Here is a 19,647-nt window from a genome sequence, read left to right on the forward strand (position 1 = left end):
CAACCATGTTCTTCCTTCCTTCATGAGAAATGTTATTTTTTCCCTCTTGGTTGGCTGCAATTCTCTTCAAATCACCTCCTTTTTCTCTCAATTCCCAAAGAGCGTCACTATGCTTTGATACCACTCGATGTAGCCTTTCTGACTGCTCTCGATTATCTAGCATTTGACACAACAATTGTTGGGTGCCTCGATTTACTCCATCGAAAACCATCTTGGTGGTTTCGATCATACCACCTTCAAGCTCCAAATCTCAACCATACTTGGGGCTTTTCTTCACTACTGCAAATCCCTTTACTTTCCGGTGCAACTAACCCGACTCTTAGTCTCTGTCTTGCACGCCTGGCCCTCCTTGGCCAATAGTCAAAATGGCAAACTGGAAAGCGCAAAGGGTCTATGAGCTTAGCTATGACTCTAGTAGCCCACGGTTTAGCTCTCTTTCCACAGGACCTGGCCCCTTGTTCTTTTGGCACAATTATGCCCCACTTCTCGATGTGGGTCCTCAACTAATGATCATGTTGGGCTATGTAGATCCAGAGTTCATCATGTGGGCCTTCAGTCCTACACTACGATCATTTGCTGAAACTCAATGGTCACATTGGATCTCCTTCTCTCGTCCCGCAACTCACTACACACAATAGCCAACCAATGGTCATGATCAACATGTACAGATTGATGACATACATGAATTGCGAGGGACCTCCCCCTGTGACACCAGCGAGGAAGGGGGCGTCCACACTCTTGGTTTGGGGTGGAGGTTCCACTCCCCCAATCAAATGGTGGAAAATTATCAATTAATAGATGACTTATGGGAGGTGGGGTATCCCTATGACATTAGCGAGGAAGGGGGGTCCGCACTCACGGTTTTTCCCTGCTTCTGGAACTATGATCTCGAACGATAAATTTACTGTGAAAGATGGAGATTTAATTTTGATCTCTGATGGTGATTTCTCTATGAATTGATAGGGACTTAGCTTTGATTTCCTGCCTACATTGCAACCTCTATCTAGTCAAGCCAAAACTTCTGCACTTGATCACTAATGTTGCTTGCCTACAGGCCTGGGTTGTCAGTGCTACCCTATACAAATTTGTTTGCTCCAATATACTTCACCCTAACGAATGACCCCTGGGTACCAATGTTTCCATTGTGCTTGCAATGGCTTCATCCCTACTCAACTCAACCCCTAGTGCTTTTACTCCATGGTCGACACCGTTAGTTAGTAGCGCAAGAATTCACTCCCTCTTGGCTCGCTATGCTACACACTGAACTTGGGCATGAAACCAAAACCATACATGCAATTCAATTAGATTTAATGTAGAGACATTAGTCCATTTGCATAGGGAATTAATCCATATTTAGGTAGAAGAATCGAACATAGGGAATGACTAGTCAACTCAGATTCTATTATTACTAAGAATAGAATATTTACTGAGAAATTTGATGGGCTCACTACCCAAGCTCTCTCGGTCTCCCCTCCACATGAGCTCTGTCTCTCAAGCTGATTTTACTCTGATCTCCACTGAGGCTCTATTTGCTTTAACTGTACACACACATACATATACAGTTTTCTATTAGCTAAGAAATATCCTAATAGAACAAAGACAACTTTGACATCTGTACCAACAACCTAACACCTCAACGTAACAATTGTTACTTTTACAGAGGCCCACTTGGCCATAACACCAGCCAAACAAGAAAACTTAATAGTCTAGATTCTTTCTAGAATCAAGACACATGTAAATACATCAAAAACCAACTATTTCTATTTTATACAATTTCCATTTGAGAGAAATTTCCATACTTTTGGAAAATTTCATGACCCCCTTTGGATTTAGGCAAAAATGGTTGCCTAGAGATTGATGCTTCTGCATCGTTATTATAAGTGTAGGAAACACTTAAAAAAGGCTTTAGAAGATTTAAATATGGTAATTAGGATGCTAATTAGGAAAAAGAAGATGAAAAGAAAAATGGTGAAAGACATATCTCTTATTGGTTTCCTACATATATGTGTGCGTGTATGTGGTTGAAGCTTTGAAAGTTTCACAGCATTGCATTTTTTCAATAGTGAAGTCATGTTAAATGAAACTGTACTGGAAATTTGCCTCATTTCCTCACTTCATGTAACATGGTTTAACTCAAAGCAGACAGCTCATTAGGAAAATCAGTTGACTGCAGTAGAGACTGTTCCAGCAGAAGAAGTGACAGATGGGAACACAGGTGGCCATCCCAGAAGGTTATGAGCAATTGTTGGATTGGATGACTACAGAAGTCTTAACAATGTATCGTTGATGTCGTTCAGCATTTACCAAGCGCTGAAGACAATAGTTTTTACTGAGTGGACGAGCCAGACACTAAAGACTAACACCAGAACATTCCGTCTGCTACTGCTTTGGCAATTCAAACGACACCAGAACGGAAAAATTTAAAGAAAAGGAAGAAACATAACTAATGCCTACGAAGTAGACAGATTAAAATGTGTGTTACAAACTGTTACGATTTTAAATACATATTTCGTATGCGCCGGCGAAAGGATACGAAAGCTCTGCAGCGATCTATACATCTCTCCCATTTTCCATCAAAGGGGATGAAGGATTAGCTTCATATGCTGTCGTTGAATACAAGCTTTTCAATTCTGTTGGATCTCTTATTAACTATTTGCAAGCAGTGCAAAGGACATTGCTAAACCATAAAAAATTCCAAGAAAACAATGGAAGAATTATTGAGCAGCTGGGTTTGAATTGGCTGGAGGTTTTTGTCCAACCATTGAGCAGCGTGGTGAGCAGTGTGAGCAGTGTTGTCAGCAGTATGAGCAGAGCAAAGCAGTGTGAGCAGTGTGGTCAGCAGTATGAGCAGTGTGGTCAGCAGTATGAACAGTGTGAGCAGTGTGGGCAGCAGTGAGAGTAGCGAGCAGTGAACAGTGAGCAGTGAGCAGTGTGAGAGCAGGGAGTTTTTATGCAGCAGAAGTATCGAGCAGCGAGCAAGCAGCAGCAAATGCATTCAAACATGACAAAGGAACCAAAAATTTTAGAACATGTGGAGACAAATGATTTAGGACAAGTGAAAATCGCCTCATCCGCCAACGCTGGGAAGTGGATTTGGGTCAATGCCAAACAATATTGGGGCATTTTAAAACGAAGAATAGCCCATCTAAAATGGGAGCAAGCAAGGAAGAAACAGTCTCAAAGGAAAAGTAACTGAGCCCTTCGCAAAAAGCACTCAAACAAGTCTCTTCCACAAGCACGTGGCAACAAGAAGTCCAAAGGAAAAGTCATTAATGATTTTGTCTTATATAGTCCCACATCCACACCTCTCACCTGGTCATCTGATCTTTATGTGAAAGAATTGTTAAATGCAAAACAAAGGTTGGAGGTTTTAGAAGCTAAAGGGTAGGAAAGAGATCATAAAATTCATATAATAACGGCTGAGAACAATGCGTTAGCAGAAAGCAATAAAATTTTAAAAGAACAAGTGGCATTGCTACAGGAAGCTCTCTTGATAGGGAAGATAGAATGGCAATGCATGAAGGCGGATGTGCAAAACATAAAGAAATCTGTAGTGGAAAGTACAGAGGTGGTGAATGTGAAATCATCCCAGGATAAAAGGAAAATGATTGTCCAAATAAACAACCATGAAGAGAACGCAATAGAAGAAGAGAAAGGAGATTCCACCAAAGTTTCCAAAACTTGGGCTCAAGTTATTAGCAATTCTGCTAATAAGGAAGGAGAAACAAATATTCAGGTTGACAACATGCAAGATAGTGAAGGCAAGGAAAGACAAAATAGGGCAGCAAACATAATTATTAAAGGGGTGAAAGACTATGGGAAAAATGAATGTACTCTTGACCTTGCAAGAGACTTCTTGAAAGACAAGTTGCTATGGCAAGGACAAATATGTCAAGCATGGAGGGTGGGTAAGTTTAATGGGGAGAGAGCCAGGCCCATAAAAGTCATTATGCCTAGCTTGCGTGATAAATCTATTATTCTAAGCAAGAAACATCTCTTGAGGGGTTCTCATTTTTTCCTAGAAGAAGATCTAACTGTAAAACAACAGGAGGAAAAAAGGGAGGAAATTTTAAAGGTTAGGGTAGCAAGAGATGAAGGAAAGAGAGCATGGATTTATAAAGGCAAAGCTGTGATATCACAATTTGGACCTCCTAGAATAGAGCAGCAAGATGGTAATAAAGAAAAGGCAACAAACTCTTCAACAGGAAATCAGAAAGCAAGGTTGGTATGGGAAAACAGGGACAAAGACTCAAATGTGAGTCTTGCATGTCAAAATAAATAGCAATCAAGTCATACCCAGGTTTCCTTAAGATTAGTTTGTTGGAACTGCAGAGGTTACCCATGGAGATGAGGTCTTGGGTTAGGGCTTGTTACAGAAAATAGAGACATAATTTGCCTCATAGAAACACATGAGCATGAAGGGTGCAAGACACCTGTGTTTGAAGGATACTGGAATATGGCAGTGTGGAACAAGGCAGTAGGGAATGGCAAAGGGTACGGGGGTATCATGGTTTTAGTAAGGGAGAAAGAAGGTCGTCTTATTCAGTTAGAAAAAGAAGACTCAAATAAGCAATTCATTTGGTTTAAAATATCAGAAAATGGAAATCACATCAGAATTGCAGCATGCTATTTTGCGCCACAGGTTTCAAAAATCTACAAAGGTAGAGAGCTTGACCACAAAGATCCATTTTTAGCTTTAAAAGCGGATATTGCAACATATTCGCAGCTAGGTGAAGTCCTTATAGTGGGTGATTTCAATGCTAGGACTGCAAGTGAGCAAGCTAGCATTCTTTGTTGTAAAGATGATTGTGACCCTATTTCGCTTACAGAAGAAAGTAATCATCAGTGGGAAAGAATTTCGAAGGACAAGGGCTGCAAGCTCTTTGGTGAACAATTGCTTACTCTATGTGGGGCCTTTGATTTAGTCATTTGTAATGGCTTGACTAGATGGGCAAAGTCCGGTAATTTTACTTGCAATACTTACAATGGAGCAAGTGCGGTAGATTATGTAATTTGCTCGCATGGTTTGTGTGAGAAAATGGAAGAAGTTTTGGTTGGAGATCCGCTGTGGGATTTGAAATCAGATCACAAGCCAATTTATTTATGTTTCTCTTGGATTGGAAAAAAACAATTAGAGTCAAAAATTCAGCATGTCCAACAAAATCTCCCATAGGGTAGAATTCTTTTGACACTAGAAAATTGTAATACCTTCAAAATAATGCTAGAGAGGCTCTTTGAGAATGAGAAAATTACAATTCACAACCTTCATAGTCATGAATTAACACATTTAATTCAATACGCACTTGCAAAGTGCAAAAGAACAAAAATTAAGAAGTCTGAAACAAATTGCTTTCCAGTTAATGCTTGGTTTGACGAGGAATGCAAAAAGGCAAGGAGAATGTGGAAAGAGTCAAACAAGGATAACATAAAGCTCAAATCGTACAAGCAGTTATTAAGCAAGAAAAATGCTGATTTCATGGTTTCAAGGAGGGAAGAACTAATCTTCCTTGGGAAAAATAATTCCAAATTATTTTGGAAGTAGCTCCAACCGAAAAAGATACAAATTGGAAATAATATTACAGCTTCTAAATGGTTTGATTATGCAAGAAAACTCTATGAGCAAGTTCCCAAGGTTGACCCTCCCCCCTTGGTCAACACTGATACTGAACTCTTCATGGTACAAGAGGTAGAGATGGGTATCAAGAAGTTGGGCGTTGGAAAGGAAAAAGACTTAGTTGAACTCCAAGCAAAATATCTAAAGTGGGGCTCAAAGATTCTTGCACCTCACATTACAAAAATCTTCAACATCACACAACAAAGGCTCCCCACAGATTGGTCAACTAGTCTGGCAATACCTCTTTTCAAGAGCGGTGACGTTAATAATCCCTCCAATTATAGGACCATCATGATAAAACCTTTGTTTGCAAAGCTATTTGGAAGCATGCTAGAAAAAAAAAATTAGGAAGTGGGCAGAAGAAAGAGATAAGCGTGCTAAAGGGTAAGCAGGTTTTAGACCTAAACATTCCACAGTTGATCATTGCATAACTTTAAGGCGCATCATTGAAAAAGTTTGGGAGAATTAGGAAAAAGTCTTTTGTTGCTTTGTTGATTTCAGAAAAGCGTTTGACTCGGTTCCTAGGGATAAACTTTGGCAGAGAATGGAGGAACTTGGGGTTCCTAAACATTTGAGAGCAGCTGTGCATAGGTTGTATGAAGATGTGAAAGTCAAAATTAGAACTTCAGCAGGCATTTCTGAAAGTTTTAGAAGCGATATCGGGGTCAAGCAAGGTTGCCCACTGTCTCCTACCCTTTTTGGTTTATATATTGACAAGCTTGAAGAGTGGTTAAATTCGCAAGGGGGTGATGGTATCTATTTGTGCAAGTTTGTTATAAGGCTTCTTTTGTATGCAGATGACCTTATTCTGATTGCTAAATTGGCTCTTGGTTTGCAAGAGCACTTACTATCCCTTGAGTATTTTTGTAGAAGTGTGGGGATGCAAGTCAATATCAGCAAAACAGAAGTAGTGGTCTTCTCTAAGAAAAGAAAACATAACCAGCATCAGTTCTACTTTGAAGGCAACATTTTGGAAGAAGTTGCGGATTACAAATACCTCGGGATTGACTTCAACAAAAATCTAAGCTGGAATGGTTGTAGAAAGAAAATAACTTTGGGGGCTTGGAAAGCATTTTATGCTTTTCAAAATAGGTGTAGAGAGGCAGAGTTATGGGACTAGAAGACCACTCAAACTCTTTTTGGGCTTCTAGTGATTCTGGTGATTCTATATGGTTGTGAAATGTGGGCTAGCAGTACCTCCAACATGCAGTGGAAACAAATTTAGAAAATTCAGAAGCGTTTGATTACAAACAAATTTAAGATGAAAAGTGTAGTTCCTTATGATATCTTGTTAAGTGAAATAGGGACTGCTCCTATTGAAGAAATTGCTATGGTGCGAGTCATAAGGTATTTAAAAAAAATTGAGCAAATGGAAGATGGTAGATGGCCTAAGGTTGTCTTTAATGATAGATTGTGCAAGAGCAAAAAAACTTGGATGCAGCAAAATAACAAATGGTTTAGTAAATGGGGTATTTGTTTGAATGCGTGTACCATAAACAACAAAGCGATAAAAGCTTTTGTTATGGAAAAGTTCCACAAATGTACTTGGGATAAGGAGCTAAGAAGAAAGAAAAATCACTATATTGAAGTGTTTAATCCCACTCATAATCATCAACCAAAAGCATACATAGAGGCCAATATCTCTTGGAGAGCCAAAATTCTTATTGCTCAGTTAAGGACTAATTCTCATCAACTCCGTTGTGAAACAGGGCGCTGGAAAAGGCCAAAGGGAGTGTGGGAGAAAAGGATATGCATTTTTTGTTCTTCCGGAAAAGTGGAAACAGAAAAACATTTCATTTTAGAATGTGAGGCCTTCAAAGACAACAGGGAAAGTTATGCAGATATGCTGGCAGCAAGCTCTTCGGATAATCTATTTAACGAGGGGTTTGTCGAGATGCTGGGAGCATTTATTGTGAAGCTTCACAGAAAAAGGGCCAAATACATCAAGCAGATGAAGAAACAATCTGTCCCATAGGCTATCTTTAGCCTCGTGGACATTAAAATAATTTCTTTCTTTCTTTCTTTCTTTCCGTCTGTTAGTGCCTTGGCAATTCAGGTTATTATAATAATAATAACGTAGAATAGTGATATTTTCAAGTGGTTGTGTACAAAAGAATTTCTTTAAAAAATAATAATAATTAAATGTAATGAAAAAGATTTATAAATAATAATATTTAAATGTAACGAATAAGATTTGCCTTCAAAATACATAAATAATGATATCAAAATGTAACACAATGGATATGTTTTATAATAATAAAAATAAAAATAATATTAATATTTCAAGATAAAACAATCAAACCTCTAAGACAAATAATCACATAGAAGGTGAAACATTCAAGTAAAACAGGATATCCCAATCTACTTATGCGTTCTCCCAAATAACAAAAGAAAAGACAATGAAGCACAAGAAACGACTTAAACAATGACACAAATATCAAGTTCGTAAACAATACTTCCTGTATCATTTTTGAAGGAAACTAAAGCACTCCATTAAATTGTGGGTCATGTTGTTAATAAACATGTCAATGAATGGTAAACAATGTATAGTACAATATCTCTTTCCAAAGAGACAAAGATAAAAAACTTAACTAGATAGAAAAGTAACATTTAAAATCACATAAAAATATATGTAGATTTAAACAAAAAGGCATCTAATACTAAATTAGGTTGGAAATAATGAAATGATATTTTAAGATCTACGAGACTAAAAATAATGTATCAGACCATCAGTTCCCTGTTTTTAGCTCTTTGCAAAGCCAAATCAGAAAAAAAAGCTAATAAACAATAGCCAAATCAGAACAATGATAAAACAATTGTAACCACAAGAAGGAATAACATGGACCCTAAAATTGAATGGCGATGCCATAAATGAAAGAGTGTTTTGAAGATTTACCTGAATGTAATGAAGCAGCGCGGAATTCTCGTTCTTTTCACTTAGACCCTCAACAGGATAATAACGACTTGTGCCTGAATCTAGTCTGATAATTCTTTCTTCCACATGCTGAGATGGAAAAAGTGGCTTGCTTGGAGCCCCAGGGCCCTTAAACAAAGACTCTTCAATATGCTGAACCAGGAGCTCAGCTTCCTCCGATGTCACATTACCTGCAGTAAAAAGATATAATCATATATAACACAAAATCCATGTTTCCTCTCTCAGGTGCAAAAAAAAAATGTAAATACCAAGGATAGCGAACCGAACCTGCAACATAACATTCAAAGAAAGTCCGTGAAGTTATCTGTGCGAAAAAGTTCACAAGGTCATCCGGTTCAATATGGGGAAGAACTTCAAGGAATTCATTAATTTGCCACATCCGATGCTCTAGAAGTAACGAACTGTAATAGGAAGCCTGCTCGTATGGCTGCTGAAATTTGAAATTTAGGCAATTCTTGAAAACACTTTCCTGTTTTGAGGGAAAAATAGTTAAATCCTTAAATAAATATGCCCCTTAAAGTGCAAGAAATTAAGGATGAAGACTGAAACAAAAGGACTATATTTTTCATGTTTGTCTGTAAAATTAGGTGCCTTGGTGATAATTAATAGTAGACACATAATGAGCATGCAAATCAGGATTTAGTTCAAAGAAATTATGCACATCCAAACTATCTCAAAGTAACTAAATTCAAAACTGCAATAAGGTCATTTCAAAGAAACAATTAAGGGCTGCTCGAAGAGGGCTGAATGACTACATTATGATATTTAGCTTGTGATATGTAACTGTCCAGAAAATTTGTCATCTTCAAGTATAAGAGGAGATTTATAGATCAACAGGTTGTCCGCTCTTCATGTTTAGACATATTTCTTGTACAGTAAAGTGGTGGTTTGGATATCCATATTTTCTGAGGAAGTCAATAGTAAGAAATAGTTTGATCATAGATGGTCAAGCCCTCCAATTTGGAGAACAGTAAAATATTAAAAATAATATTGGGATGAAGTCTAACCAGTGAAATGTGGAGAATAAAATTCATTGAAGACAATTATGTTCACGAGGCAGTTACATTTTAATACTATATTATATATTTATTACTTGCTCACTTGTATTTGTTGATTTTTGTAGCATTGCATGTGCTCTAGCCTCGAGATTTTGCAGAGAGGCTAAGACACATGCATTCTCCAAGACCTAGAAATTGTTTGGGAAAATTACACCAAGAGATGGTTTAATTAAAATAATTAATCATTTTTAATGTATTCCTGAGTCTAAACTTAGGAAATGCGATTAATTAAAGGGTATTAATTAAATCTAGTGCGAATTTTCTAGATAAAGAAGAGGATCAACTCCCAGTGAATCTTAGCCCTTGATTATGATTTAATCTTGGCCGTTGGTGCTCCAACGAGAGATTACAAGAAAGAGCTTGATGGGCACTTGGAGAACACATCGAGATAGTGAGATCTAGAGATCAAATTTCTCAAGAGTAGCAACGCTGAGTTGCCGGAGAGAGATCGAGTGATCTTCTTGCAGTGAGGGGCAGATATCATAGACCGGAGGAGAATTTTCTAGTTCCGAAGAGTGCAAGGTAGAGAAGGCAACGAGAGGTTTAGAGAGGCAGTGTAGTGCCACGCAGAGGAAGCGCAGAGCTTCAGAGGGAGTCCATATTTTTGCTGGGAGCAGTGGAGATCTAGAGCCAGAAGTCGGGGTGTGAGACCGGAGGGCCAGAGGGTCGAAGTTCCAGTTAGTAGAATATCAAAGAAGGAGGTGACACAATTCCTAGAGGCTGTGACGCAGATCTGCGTAGGCTGACACAGAGACTGCGTAGAGATAGCGTGGGGCTAGCCATCTAGAGCCTGTATCAGATTCGGATCGCTAGTGACAGCGTGAGATTTTTCTCACTACCTCTTTGCCAGTTTATTCTCTGTATCAGATTGTCAGTTTGGGCATCTAACGATTTGCACTCAAATTACTACTGCATGATAATAAAACCCTCAACTGTTGCACCGATTTTCCCAAGTTGGGTTTTTCTAAGGATATTGGTCCAAAAACAACAGTGTAATTGCGTGTGTTTATTTCTCTCCTGTGCAGTATTTTGTTTCTGCAGTATTTTATGTTGTGAAGGCTGTGATAGATTTTAATTTGATGTTTACTATGTAACACTGTAAATAACTTGATTTAAAAATTAAAAAGTAGGAGAAATTTAGTCAATTGATGCAGTAGGGATTCGGGTCACCGAATTTTCATAGTGGTGAGCTTGGTCACTACAGTACCCAGTGTCCTCTCAGGAAGAAGGACAAGGAGGAGAATCAGGACCAACAAGCAGCATCAACAGGGATTGATAGGCTGTCTTCCACGCTAGAGGAAGACTTCACCATGTTTGCTGACATACCCCCACGAGTGAGGTGGGGAGATTTGGTGTTGTAGCCCCTAATTACTACAGATGGGAAGGATCCTTGAGGAGCCCACCTCATGGATCGATACCTTGCTATGGGGGCCTACTACCACTCAAACTAGCAGGAGACCTAAGGGGGAATCCCTAAATGGAAAGTGTTAGGCTAAGGGAAACAAATGGAGTCTTAGCCCACTATCACCTCAGTTAAGGCTCCCTTCTATTTACGGACTTTCACCAATGGGAGGAGACTTGGTATGTGTGGAGTCACTAATGAAGGATAAGTCAATGGATATGAGTGACACAAATAACCTTTTCCCAAAATTTAAAGGATAAAGATTGCTTGTTTTGTAAGAAAGGTACTAGGTAATCTAGGGAAAGGAAGAGAGGATTTGAGTGTTAGGCTTATGAGATAAGAATTGTGAAGGAGCTTCGCAATCCCTAAAATGTGTTTTAGAATTGGTATCCCAGATGGTTCTTGAAGAATGGCCTTTCAAAGGAGTGGGACCACACGGGGCCAAGTGGACCCAGTCTAGGGTATGAGATAGGAATGTAGCAACCAATGATATTCTTACCCTAGACAAGGTGGAGAGAGGGTCAAAGAAAATATAATTACTCAAAGATGTTGGTTTGACCCTGGGAAGTGCTAGCCTTAGGGATGACAGGGCAAGTTTTGGTCCCGGAGCTAGGGCTTGGCTTTTCTCCCAACTCTACTGTCAGAATGTCTTCAAATTTGGAGGAGGGCTATAGGAAAGGCTAGCGCAAGAGACCCCAGGAGATCAAATTTTTTTAGTGGCTAGCTTGTCGGAAAATCAATGCCCTAAGCACCCCAATGTGGCTAGACTTGGAAGAAGGTGAAAGAATAAGGGTTTTGGTGACCACCTTTGGTAGATCAATGCCTTAATCCTTGGGATAATGGAGTCTATGTTGATTATGTGTAAGATTTCTTGGTTCTCAGTCAAGGAGGCCTCAAAATTACTTCACAAACCCTCTAGGTCAAGTGAAAGCAATCTTGCAAATTTTATACTTCAAATGCACAAGAGGAATGGCTTATCAAGGTCAAATTCTACCCCTACGAGATTTCATTCACACTACATGGCCCATACATGGAGAGAACGTTATAATAGAGACAATTCCATAATATTAAGCAATAATTGCATGCAACAATTAGCCCTAAAATAATAAAATCCCAATCCAACATATGTGATAACAAAATCCCACATATGCATAAATGGATGCAGTAAATTAGCCCTAGTATAGCAAAATCCCAACAACAATGTATGTGACAAGAATAGAAAAGAAAATAGCATTAAATTGTACTTACATGTATTAAGAGTATATCCAACCATCAAGAATTTGCCAATCAAGAAGCTCCAAGACAAGAGAAAATAATCCAAACATCAAAATTCATTCCATGCTCCAAAATTTGTCCTCCAAGAAGGATAACGAAATTCTCAAGAGAGATATAAGTCCAATCCAAGTGATGATGCTAAAATGAATCATCATCACTTCTATTTATACACTTCTAAGGAGTTCGATTTAGCTAATTAGGCGTACATAAGCTCCTAGAATAAAATTATGTGCAAAATAACTAACTTTTGGTAACAAACCCACCAAACTAGCTCATAAACAAAAGAATAAGCCTCTTAAGAGGTCGAATGATCAATAATACACATCGTTGGGTCTTCTAAGAAGCTTGATGAAGTCCATAAGTACCATAATGATGAATAGGACTCCCAAAAGTAGTGGATAAAGGGTTGGCCCCTTGTTCTCCAAATAATAAACATGTGGTGCACCCAATGGGTGTGGGGGCACACAAGTAACCTCATGGGTCTCCAAATAGATCGAAGATGCCTGTAGACCATCTGTAAGGGCTCAGATGATAATGTAGGTGATGCCACATCAGCATATAAGTCCTGATCATCTGCCAAGTGCATAATACAACTGTGGGGTTGGTTGGGCATGGTGAACCAGGTGCATCTTCCTCGTCCAATGATGAAACTCGAGCAATCTTTGAACATCTCTGGGGATCCGCGAAATGTTGTCTACTGTGGTGGAGGCCCATGGATCTCTACACACACCCTACATGTGTTAATGTAGTCCTTTGGAGGGCTAGGACCCTGTATAGGGAGACCAAACCCAAAATGGAGACCATTTGTAATCCTGCAAAAGATCCAAAGTGTCCCCTTGCATTCCAGTACAACAAGTCATTTAAAGAAATCGAGTTAAAGAGCTTACAAACCATGGAAAACAGGTGGGCATTTCATAATGGCATGCCCTTCCATAGTGGGCTTTGGCATGTGCTAATGTCTCCAAGCTTCAAGGGGTTAAACAAGTGCCCTATTAGGTGGTTTCTACTTTTAAAGGGGACGATATGTCCAAGTTACATCCTTCAAATGGTGGTGGCATGTGATAAAGTGATGGAACGGAGTAGGGGATGGAGGGGGCAATCTTGGGTCACATGCCAAGGTACAAGGGTAGCTAATAAAGGGGAAGCCCACACTTGGGTATATAATGTATAGGAGGGAGCAATCGTGGTACATGAGTCACCCCGACCTTGATTTTTCCACCCTTCTTCATTTTCCTTTTGCCTTTTATGATTTTTCTTTGGTTAACTGCTCGAGGCTCAAGGAGTAAGAGCATGATATGTAAGTATAGCAGTGGATACCCCCTTTGAGGTGGGGCGGTTCATTGCCCACCAGGGGTTGGGACAATCATGGGTTCCTGAATGATAAAAGAGGCTCATCTAGGGCCTATAGGAACTAGGGTGATGGCCATGGGTATGGGGTAGAGCTCATGCATTTGGCTTTTTCCCATGTGCTAAATGTGTTTGTCTCGACCATCTTTTGCATTTTGTGGTACATTTTCCTGTTGAATGTGGCCAAATATGCTTTTACTTTTCTTTTCAGCTGTATCAACCTCCGGGGCATTGTTTCAAGCCCAACCCAAGGTGTGGGCAAGGGGAAGGGGAGGCCAACCCTATGTGGACCCAGTGGGGAAATGTGGACCTAGGTGGGAAAAAAGATGAATGGGGCTACAATGAATGGAAGAAGAGTAATGTATGTGGATGTGGGAGTGGGACTATTACCATTCAAACTAGCAGGGGGTCCTAGAGGGGCACTTGCAAGGTCAAGAGAAACAATGAAGCTAAAGCCCATTATCACCACAACTAAAGCTTCCTACTCTTTTCGAACTTTCACCGATGGGAGGAAACCCGATATATAGAGAATCCCTTATAAAGGATAGATAAACTAAGATTGGTGTGAAGCCATCTCGAGGACCCTTTCTTAGGGGAGGCTCAAGAATGGGACTTGCTTACTTCTTAAGCAAGGTACAAAGCTTTCTAGGATAAGGGGATGATGATTTAAGGGCTAGGTTCAAGGAGTGTGAATTGTAAAGGAGGTTCCAAAACCCTAAAATCCTTATTGAACTTCCCAAGTGGTTTTTGAAGAATTGACTTTTCAAAGGTGTGGGACCACACGAGACCAAGTGGACCGAAGTTAGGTTAAGGGGAGGGAGTTTAGCAACCAATGATGATCTTAACCTAAACAAGGAAGGGGAAAGGATCAAAACAAGGGTTTCCACTTAGAGGTGCCAAATTGATCCTATGAGGTACTAGCCTAGGGAACACCAGGGCAAAGTTTGGTCTCCGGGCTAGGGCTTGGGATATATCGCAATCCCACCATCGGAATTTCTTCAAATTTGGAGGGGAACTTAAGGACACACTAGCGCAGTAGAGGCCAGGAGATCAAACTCTTTCTATGGCTATTTTATCGGGAAATGATGCCCTAGGTGGCCCAACGTGGCTAGACCTAGAAAAAAGGGGGAAAAGTGAAGAAAAAGAGGTTTTAAGGTGATCACATTATGGTGAATCAATGCCTAATTCCTTTGGGGATATGGAGTCAAGAAGAATTATGAGAGTGGATCTCGGTTTTAGCTCAAGGAGGCTTTAAGGGAAAATTCGTTTAGCATTAGGGCGAAAGGAGAGTGACCTTAAAACGTTTATACTTCATTTGCAAATAAAGATGGCTTATCAAGATAACTTCGATCTCTAGGAAAATTCGTTCAACAAACATGGCTCATACACAAAGATATGCTATATAGAAACATAATTCCATAATGAAGCAGTAAATGCAGGCAACAATTAGCCCTAAAATAGGGAAAATATCATGATCAATGTATGTGACAAAGTAAAAGAAAATAGCATCAAAATTGTACTTACATGTAAGAGACTATATCCAACCATCAATACATTTGCCAATTAAGAAGCTCCAAGATAAGAAAATGCAATCCAAACATCAAAATTCGTCCATGCTCCAATTTCGTCCGCCAATAAGGAAATGTGAAATTCTCAAGAGAGAGAATGATCCAATTCAAGTGATGATGAGAAACGAACTCTCATAATTTGTATTTATACTCTGCTAATGAGTTCAATTTACCTATTTGAGCCTACATTAGCCCCTAAAATAAAAATAATGTGCAAATAACTAACTTTTGGTGACAAGCCCACCAAACTACCTCATAAACAAAATAATAAGCCTCTTAAGAGGTTGAATGATCAATAATACATGTCGTAGGGATCTCTAAGAAGCCTGGTGAAGTCCATAAGTGCAATAATGATGAATAGGACTTCCAAAAGTAATGGACAAGGGGTTGGCCCCTTGTTCTCCGCATAATAAACCCGTGGTGCTCCCAATGGGTGTGAGGGCACACAAATGACCTCATAGGTCTCCAAGTAAGTTGAAAATGCCTGTAGACCATCCGTAGGGGCTTAGATGATGGTGTAAGTGATGCCACATCAGCATACAAGTCCTAGGCCATTTCCCAAGTGCATGGTGCAACTGTGGGGTTGGTTGGGCAAAGGTGAACTAAGTGCATCTTCCTCATCATATAGGTGAATCTCGAGCAATCTCTGAACATCTCTGGGGATCCATGGAGTGTTGTTTACTGCTGTGGAGACCCATGTCTCTCAACACACACCCTACATGTGTCAATGTAGCCCTCTAGATGGTTAGGACCCCGTCGAGGGAGACCAAACCCAAGATGGAAACCACTTATAATCCTGCATAAGATCCAATGCATCCCCTAGCCTTCCTGTACAACAATTCATCAAGGAAGTCGAGTAAAAGAGCTTACAAACCATGGAAAACAGGTGGGGAATTCATAATGGCATGCCCTTCCATAATGAGCTTCAGCATGTGCTAATGTCTCCAAGCTCCAAATGGGGTTAACCCAATATCCTATTAGGTGGTTTCTGTTGTCGCGCAGATTGACACGACAACGCTCAGACCGGGGGCTGTCACTCTGATCCCCGATCCCTCCATTTAAGCCTGTCTCCCGCGGCTAAGGGGGGTAGTCCCTGTGAGATGATGAGACCAACTGTCGACCAGTTGGTTGGGAGACACGAGACACGATCAAGATAAGCACTAAAATGATTTAATTAAATGAGCAGACCAGTTCCTTAGGAGATTGCGGTTAAAACGATTACTTGAAAAAATACGGACCATGAACAGCAATCATCTATCATCAGCCAAATCACAAAGCTCTTAAAATGACCAAAATGATATCCAGCAATTGAAATTAAAAAAAAAAAAATGAATGCTTTAAACCACCATGAATCATAACCATTAACCAGATATCCATTTCGCATCTCGACTCGAAAAAATTCAGATCTCAGCATGAAAGATATAACATGAAAAACCACTGAAACTGGCAAAACCAATTTTCCACAAAATTTTAATATTTTTCAAATTTTTTTTTTTTTTTTTTTAAATCTTTTTTCGATTTTTATTTTTCAACATTATAAAAATGAAAATTAAAAATCCTAAAAAATTAAAATCTATTCTAAAACTAAATTATATCAAAACTAAACTGTACAAAAATAAAAAAAAACTTTTTACTATTTTTTATTTTTTATTTTAAAACCAAAATAAACAAGATTTAAAATCTAAAGTTAAATCTAAAACATAAAATCTATATATATAAAAAAAACAAAACTATACAAAACCTTTTAAATACATTAAATCTAATCCTAAAGAAAAAAGAACCAACACTAACCTACGCTGATGATCCTTATAACATCTAACAAAAAAAATGATATTCGAAATGACCAAACCCTAAAGCTACGCGTATAACCACAGAACTTCAATACGAATTCGATTTACCTGCACATGCTCATAACGTAGGCCCAAACCGCTGAAAGGTTAAACCACCGCAAATATTCATACCATAAAATCAAAATCGAAAGTGCGTCTAAGCTATACGGTGATATCTAAAACTATCAGGAAGAGAAAACGTATTTCGTAACCCAGAGATTGAACGCGTAGAGCATCGATGTGATAGCAGAAATAAAGCACGGGTCATTAAAATTTCTTACCTGAGGGTTTGCGTGTTTTCTCTTGCAGGTTAATATGCGGTTTCGAAAACGATACCTGGGCGATACGTTTACCTGAATCCTGAATGACTGAGATGCGTGGATCAGGATGCTTCAATGGCATGATTGAGGGTGCGTCAATGACTAAAGCATAACCTGGCTTGTATGAAGAAATCGAAACGATTTTGAGATCTGATCTTCGTATTGTGACTGTCGACAGCTTACAGCTTTGATCCCTCACATGCACGATGACATCGATCAGATATTGCTTAGCCAGTGTTTTTAAAACCGGAACCGGTGACCGAACCGGTCCACCTAATGAACCGGTTTACCGACCGGAACCGGTCTAACCGGGACTGGTTTGGTCTAAACGAACCGGTTTTTAAAAAATACATTAAATAATTAATTTTTAATGAGACAAAACTATTTTTAAGATGTAAAACCATGATTCCAAGCCAATAGAGACAAAATATGCAAAGTTTGCTCATTTATATACCATGCAAAGGTGAATATATCAAAATGGCACCGAGTGCAATACATATCATCGACAAAATAGCAAAATACATAAGAAATGAGGCTCTAAATGGCCTATAAAGTCCAAAAACAATGCTGCAAGCTATGAGGCCATTGGCCTACTACAAGTCTACAGTGTACACATGATCAATCATCAAGTCCATCACCACTACTAGACACAGGATCATCATCAGGAGCTACATAGACATCATCTGGTTCAGAGTCTGAGGATGCCTCTGCCTCATCTGCAACATCAGTATCAATGCCACCAATGACAATAGAAGTGGACCTAATGGAAGCACGAGTTTGTCGACCTGCACGACTAGTGCCTTCCATTGGTTCCTTGCCTTTCCTTGATGCCGCTACTGATCCTGGTTCTGATGCCGCCACATAATCTACCTCATCCTCCGCTAAAGCCATGTCGATATCAAAATCAGCCTCAAACACAGGATCTTCAGTCTCCTCCACCCATTCTGATGTTGGATCAATATCGTCCAACACAATGGGATCTAGATCAGGTGATTTGCTCATCATTTGGTTCCTCCTCAGTCGAAGGTTGTATTGCACAAAAACAAGATCATTTAACCGTTTTTGTTCCAAACGGTTTCTCTTCTTCGTGTGTATGCGCTCAAAAACAGACCAATTGCGCTCACAACCTGAAGCACTGCAAGTTTGACTGAGGACTCTAATTGCAAACCTTTGCAATTGAGGACACTGGCCACCAAATGACTCCCACCAATGTGCTGCAAAGAAAAAGACAATAATTAGTAACTTAGTTTATAATTTGAATTGTAAAGAACGTAAACAATTTTAACTTGAAATGAAAAACAAAATGGAAATTGGAATTGCTTACCTGGTTGGTCCACATCTCTTGCCATCTTTGCCAAGTTTTTGCCAAAAGTACCACTTGCTTGATTGAAAATAGTAAGCTGTCTATGTATATCCAACTGGTCTACATGGTTAGGGACCATGTGCTCCAAGCAATCAATCAATCCAGCTCTGACCTCCCCATCATGCTGATCTCCTAGCCGATTTTTATAGTGATACCTTGGGTTCAAAAAATACCCGGCTGCATGTATAGGACGATGGAGTTGATTGTTCCATCTGTTATCAATGATCTCCCATATACGGCCATATTTAGCTAACCTGTCATTGTAAGCTGCCCGTATCTGCTCCTTTGCCTGATCCATAGCTTCATAAATGTAGCCCATGGCCAATCTTTCCCCATCCACCAACCTTAGCACCTTAACAAGGGGCTCGGTAATTTTCACAAGCTCTACAGACCTTTTCCAAAAATAAGTGTCTAACACTTTCTTTTTGGTGTCTTTTCCATCTGGTCTACGAGCCCACCGAGATTCAGACCATTCATCAGAGGAAAACATTTTCTGCAAGTTTCTATGTTGACCATTGAGACATTGCAACGTGAGGAAGTGAGTTGCAAATCTCGTAATTGCAGGCCTAACAAGCTCTTTGCCTCCAGTGTGTTTCCTCATTAGGCTCAATACCCATGAGTGGTTGTAAATGTATTTTGTAATGCACTTGGCATGCTCTACAGTGTTTTTTACCCACTCCACCTTGCCTATATCCTCAAGCATGAGGTCTATGCAATGTGCAGCACATGGAGTCCAAAATATGGTCTTATATTTGGCCTCAAGCATCTTTCCAGCAAGAACATAGTTTGAGGCATTATCAGTGATGACCTGCACAACATGCTGCTCCCCAACTTCCTGAATAATGTTATCCAAAAGCTCAAATAGAAGGCTTGCATCCTTTACCCTATCAGATGCATCAACTGATTTCAAAAACATGGTTCCTTGAGGGCAAGAAA

General features: G+C 39.5%; 1 pseudogene across 1 annotated transcript in view; it reads right to left on the reverse strand.

Annotated features, from left to right (window-relative positions):
• LOC149154057 (insulin-degrading enzyme-like 1, peroxisomal) overlaps positions 1-19,647 on the reverse strand; it is a 681,568-nt pseudogene that overhangs the window by 153,633 nt on the left and 508,288 nt on the right. Inside the window, exons 20-21 of the transcript XR_016262205.1 lie at positions 8,817-9,018; positions 8,511-8,719 (exon numbers count right to left, since the gene is read on the reverse strand). The product of XR_016262205.1 is annotated as an insulin-degrading enzyme-like 1, peroxisomal (transcript). The remainder of the gene's footprint in view (positions 1-8,510; positions 8,720-8,816; positions 9,019-19,647) is intronic.

Source organism: Pinus tabuliformis, chromosome 9, assembly GCF_031772625.1.
Source record: "Pinus tabuliformis cultivar Carrire ecotype Pingquan chromosome 9, CPIR1, whole genome shotgun sequence".
Taxonomy (NCBI): Eukaryota; Viridiplantae; Streptophyta; class Pinopsida; order Pinales; family Pinaceae; genus Pinus; species Pinus tabuliformis.